At 49.3% G+C, this 5,957-nt stretch overlaps 2 non-coding genes across 2 annotated transcripts; both read right to left on the bottom strand.

Annotated features, from left to right (window-relative positions):
* Window positions 1-2,372: 2,372 nt before the first annotated feature.
* On the bottom strand, window positions 2,373-2,444 carry TRNAD-GUC (transfer RNA aspartic acid (anticodon GUC)). Its single transcript has one exon. It is a non-coding gene; the product is annotated as a tRNA-Asp (tRNA).
* Window positions 2,445-2,963: 519 nt separating this feature from the next.
* On the bottom strand, window positions 2,964-3,049 carry TRNAY-GUA (transfer RNA tyrosine (anticodon GUA)). Its single transcript is given in 2 exon segments — window positions 2,964-2,999; window positions 3,013-3,049. It is a non-coding gene; the product is annotated as a tRNA-Tyr (tRNA).
* Window positions 3,050-5,957: the final 2,908 nt, after the last annotated feature.

Genomic DNA, 5,957 nt, shown 5'->3' with positions numbered 1-5,957 from the left:
ATGGTTTAATGGGTTTCCCCTGTGATATATAATACATAAGAATCCAGTTCCTTCAAAGAAGGTGGGGAGACAAGTTAAAAAAGTTAATAAGAAGGGGCTATAGTTCTTTCAGTCTCATCATTTTAGAAAAGTGCATTTTCAATATTATATTCAACGATGCAATGGTTTCTGCTTTTTTCTCTTATGCATCTAACAACCATTGACAAAGCCAATAGTTTTGGCTTGCAGGTGTAACATTACTTGTTGTGTTAATTTTCTGGATACAATGACAAAACAGGCAAAATATCAGTCCGGCAGCACACTATGCTAAGCACAGATTTTTAGCTTAGGTGTTTTAAGCCACATCCTTAATTGCACTAAACACCCCCTTTGGAGAGGCACCCTCCCCCCATTTTGTTTCATCCTGCTTAAAGCCCTGGAAACAACAGGTTGTGATGTACCTTGGAATGAATGTTGCACTCTACATATTCCTTAAAATACAAATAAAGTACAAATACAACACTATGCCACAGTCACCTCACTTCCTGGCACTGTGCATCATACTTGACTCATGACTTCCACTTTTTCAGATGATTGCCTATGTGCAGGGGCATAGTGAACCCTACCCCCACCCAACCCCTTGCTTTAGGAACTACAGCAAGGGTGACATTATTGATGGGCCTCTTCTGTCTGCAACTCTGCAGTCAAGGGCTCAGCTCATAATTCATATGAAAAGGTGGGCGAGTGAGTAATTGAAGGGATGGGTGGATGGCTGGATTGATTAGTGAAAGGGTGAATGGATGAATGAAAGGGTGAATGGATGGATAATGAGAGAAAGGATGGATGGATGAGTGAGTGGAAGGATGGATGAGAGAAAAGGTAAATGGATATATGGGTGGAAGGGTAGATGGATGGGTAAATAGGTGGATGGATGAGTGAAAGGATGGATGGATGAGTGAAAGGATGGCTGATGGGCGAGTGAATGGATGGATGGATGCGTGAATTGATGGATGGATTGATGAATTGATAGGTGAAAGTGTGAATGGATGGACTGATGAGTGGAAGGATGGATGAGTGAGCGAAAAGTAGGGTAGATGGACAAAAGGATGGATAGATGTGTAAAGGGGTGAAAAGGTGGATGGATGAGTGAAAGAATGGATGGATGAGTGATGGGGTCAATGGATGGATTCATGAGTGGATGAGTAGATGGATGGGTGGATGGATGGATGGATGGAAGGATGGCTAAGTGAAAGGGTCAATGGAGAGAGCGAGAGGGAGGATGGATGGATGAGTAAAGGGGTGAAAAGGTGGATGGATGAGTGAAAGGATGGATGGATGAGTGATAGGGTCAATGGATGGATTTCATGAGTGGATGAGTAGATGGATGGGTGGATGGGTGGATGGATGGAAGGATGGCTAAGTGAAAGGGTCAATGGAGAGAGAGAGGGAGGATGGATGGATGACTGAAAAGGTGAATGGGTGGAAGGAAGAGTTTCTGGGTGGATGGATGAGTGAGTACAAGGATGGGTGAATGGGTGAAAGGGTAAATGGCTGGATGGATGAGTGAACGGATGGATAAGTGTACGGATGGATATTGTGAAATGGAGGATGGATGAGTGAAAGTGTGGATAGATGAATGAAATGATGGATGGATGGAAGAATACATGATGGATAGGTTAGCAAAGGGAAGAATATGTTTGGATTTGGATGCGCTCACTTATATACTATTGCACGACCTCCTCTGATGTGTCTGTAAAACGTTACTTTTGTCCCAAAGTTTTGTCATGCATTTTTACACTCACCGTCCTGAATTTGCACCCATGTCGGTTGGTCACCCTACTGGACAGGGTTTTACTTACAAGGCAGGGACCTGTAGTCCTATCATGTCCCAATACAGAGGGTAAACACCGACCTGTGTTAGGTACTCATGCTGGACCTGGGAATATAAGATCTTTGAGGAGGGTGGTGGGGCGTGCACGTCCGCCCACTGGCACTTTTACTTTCACAATGTGTCTGTAAGTTCTAAACTTTTACGCTTAAATAGATATAAATGACACCTTTGTATGAAACAATTCCCCATTCAGATCCCGCCCCCAACATTCCATTTATTTAGCTTGAAGAATACTCGTTAAAATGCAATTTCCATGTAGTTCTTTGTTTTTAATATCATATATGTTTATATAAATAATAAGCCTCAATTACTTTTTACTTTTTCAATTGCTTAAAAGAAAAGGCACAAATGCTGTCCAAAAGGTTCTAAATATTTTAACTTGTAAAGGTGCGGCCATACATAAAAAGCAACAGCAAATTGTAATATCAGTATAACTTTATAAATTTCATTTAAAAAGGTTTTCTATCGTCAACATGTTTGCTTACTTAAAAAAAAAATGAACCTCCCCGTCGGGGAATTGAACCCCGGTCTCCCGCGTGACAGGCGGGGATACTGACCACTATACTAACGAGGAGCGGGTGACTGCAGCGTTTCGGAGCAGCTCCTCGTCGAGGCTTCAGCCCGCCCTGTCCTGCCTCTGACTGATTTTTCTGATTTTCCAGCTACTTTACACCAACGCAGGGGGCCACGGACTCAACAAACACACACACTCCCTCCCACAATACACACACAAACACACTCCACCCTCACACCTCACAGCAACCCTCTCACCTCCCAGCAGACGCTCTCAGCAGCATCCCCTGATGCCAGAGTCACCATAACCAGCTCCCAGGGCTGCTCCAGAGGGGGCCCCGGCCTGGCTCTTCAGCCCAGGGGCCCCCGGCTCCGTCTGATGAGGGGGCATTGCAGCGGGGGCTGCACACAGGGAGGGGGGCGGGAGACTCTCCCACAAGCCGCCCGCCCCCGCCCGGAGGAGAGAGCTGGGCTGTAAAGGTGAAGAGAGGAGGCAGGAAAAGCCCCGGCGTGTGAGGGTCTGAGAAAGAGGCGCTTTCTATTGTGAGCAGAGGAGAAAAAAGTGTAGAGTTTGCAAAAATCCTTCGAGCCGGATTTGAACCAGCGATCTAAGGATGACAGACACTCCACTACAGTCCTCCGCTCTACCAACTGAGCTATCGAAGGCTAGGATGAGCTGGGATGACAAGGCGCTATATGGGAGTGGTTCCGGACTGTATCCAACTAAGCACTTTCCTGTTTCTAAACACTTGATAAAGCTGCAAACTCGACAAATATTTAACTAATAGTGAAACGGCTGAGTCGTGACTGATTTTCATGATATATTTGCATTTATTATTTTTGGGATCCAAAAGTTAAAAATGAGGTTATGTTAGCTAGTTAGATATATGTAGCGCTCCAACACCGTAGGTTTCCTGGTATTGGATCAGAGTTATATTTGTTGTTTCATTTATTTAGGGTGTTTCGTGTTTACTGTTGGATACATTAGTGCTGTAGATCCTGGGTCACATGTGTTATGGTGTTTTAAGAGTTCATTTTTTGGGTTCGGATGTTCTTTGTAGCATTAAATACTTAAATGTGCTTTTGCGGTTCCTGCATTTTAATTATAATATTTGTTGTTGGGTTTTTAAAAATGTATTTAGGGTGTTTCGTGTATACTTTGGATATATTATTACTGTAGATCCTGGGTAATATTTGTTATGGTATTTTAAGTGTTCATTATTTAGGTTCAGATGCTCTTTGAAACATTAAATAATTAAATGTGTTTTTGGGACTTCGTGCATTTTTATTATAAATATGGTATTCACGTATTCTGGGATTCAGTGTTATCTTATTAAAGAGTATAATGTCAAACTTGATCAGGTCTTACATTTTATGTTTCTGGTCTGTGATGTTAGTAAAGATGATTCAGTCACTGGAGGTCGCCATAGCCTGCGAGTCCCTGTCTGTGACACACACTCAGACCCCAGGGGGCCCCAGGTGCTGGTCTTACTTAAAGTTCAGGGGCTGGTCCTTGTAATATGATCTGTTTAAACACCAGAAGGTGACAAGAGGGAGGTCCCCTCTGACCTATCAGAGCTCTTATATGCTGTGGGTGTAACAAAGATGATAATAGGAGGAGACTGGGTTGAAATGCGGAGCCACTCTCAGCCCTTTGCCCCTCGGCAGCATCGTCTAACCTCAGTGCCACCTCCTCTATAAAAGAGGCCTGCAGGAATCCAGTCTGAGGGGTCAGAGGGCAATCAGAGGTTACCGGGCCATGGTTCTATCAAGGAGGGGTGTTTACTTCCGGTGCCCCAGGGCCTCCGTACTCTGGGCCCCCACACTAGGGACCAGGCCCCCCTTTTAACACCTGACTCAGAATAACAAGACAGAGCAGCCGAAAGCTTACTGGATGTAGAGAGCCACCCGGCCTCTTGACAACATTGTAACAACTTGCACACACGCACGCCTTCACCCTCGGGACGGGCACGCCCCGAGGTATATAATAAAAGCGCGGAAGACCGCTCGGGGTCTTTCCGGCATACCCTCCAGCTAACGTGTGTGTGTCCAGTTACTGTATATATAACTGTGCGCGAGGCCCTGACCTCGCACACCACACTGGCGACGAGGCCGGTTCTGCTCCCACGCGTGCCTGGCCGCCTGCCGGAGCCGTTCGCTCCTCACCTGCTGTCTGCTGCCGGCCGCTTCTGCCTGGCGGTATCTCTGGCCGCGGAGCTCGTCCGCCGGCCTGCTGTGTCCGCTCGAAGTCGGCTCCCCGCCCACGCGCCTCCTAGGTCGGAGCGTGTTCAGCTGGCGGGAGCCGCCTGGTGAGTGCCTCGCCCCTGCGGCCTTTGCCCGGCCCCCCCGCGCTGCGAGAGCTGCTGCCTGGGGCTCGCCCCGCTCTGCGCACAGCGCGAGCGCGCATTCCTAGCGTGCTGCCCCGGCGGGGGAGGGGTGAAGCGGGGAGACGCAGCACGTCAGCCCCGAGGCCCGACCACGTGGTGCCTCCAACGCCTGTCTGGCCCTCCGCCTCCACTCGCTGTGTCCTGCGCGACGGTGCCGGCCTGCTTAGGCCCTACACACTGGAAAACAAAAAAAAAAATAAGAAGGGGTGTCAAAAGATTCATCAAGCACTGGCAGGTGCTACTGCTGTCTCGCCTGGAGACATTCATTGGGGAGTGAAAGGATTCGTCAAGCACTGGCAAGTGCAACTGCTGTCTCGCCTGGAGACATTCATTATAAGGTGGCTGACCGACCACCACCCACGCCACTTCCTCTGGACGACACCCGTGTTTATCCATCCACCCACACAGAGTGCAAATCGCCTGCGCCACCGTCTACCCACCTCACTTCACACTGCGCAGCCGGCGCAGGGGTGGAGTGACTCAAAGGAGAGGTCACCAACATGTCCGGCCCCACCACAGGTGGCACATCCACGGCGCCAGCCACAACTGCCCCCACAGTGACTGCCACGACGGCCGCAGTGCCGGGACCAGCTGGACCTACTCCACGCAGAGACACGGTTTCCCACGTGGTCAGTCATGCCCACACCGGGGCGGCCCCCATCCCGCCATTCAGCGAGACTGCGGACCCTGCCACTGCGGCGCCGCGATGGAAGGCATGGTTGGGGCGTCTAAACCTGTACTTTAGGGGAACCCGAGAAACCGATGACACTGTGAAGAGATCGCTCTTGCTCCTCTATGGAGGCCCCGAAATATACGACCTCTTCGAGTCTCTCCCGAACACTGGTGAAGATGATGACTATGAGGCGGCAGTAGCTGCGCTGAACACCCACTTTGACCCCCAGGTGAACACCGACTATGAAAAGTTCAAGTTCAAGCGGGCGTGGCAGACGGAGGCTGAATCCGTGGACATGTATTATGCGAGGCTGCGCCGGCTGGCCAGCAGCTGCCCATTCGCCGACCCGCGCGAAGAAATTAGAGACCAAATCATCGTGGGTTGCAAATCGAAACTACTCCGAAAGCTCATCCTCAGGCAACCGGGAAACACTTTGGACGCCATTCTTGTCCTCGCTCGCTCCCACGAACTGTCGGACTCCAGAGCTGACGAGATGGAGCTGGGGCTACGGTCC

This window comes from Lissotriton helveticus, chromosome 1_2 (assembly GCF_964261635.1).
Source record: "Lissotriton helveticus chromosome 1_2, aLisHel1.1, whole genome shotgun sequence".
Taxonomy (NCBI): domain Eukaryota; kingdom Metazoa; phylum Chordata; class Amphibia; order Caudata; family Salamandridae; genus Lissotriton; species Lissotriton helveticus.
Note: the sequence above shows the minus strand (reverse complement) of the source record. Positions and strands in the feature narration are given on the sequence as shown.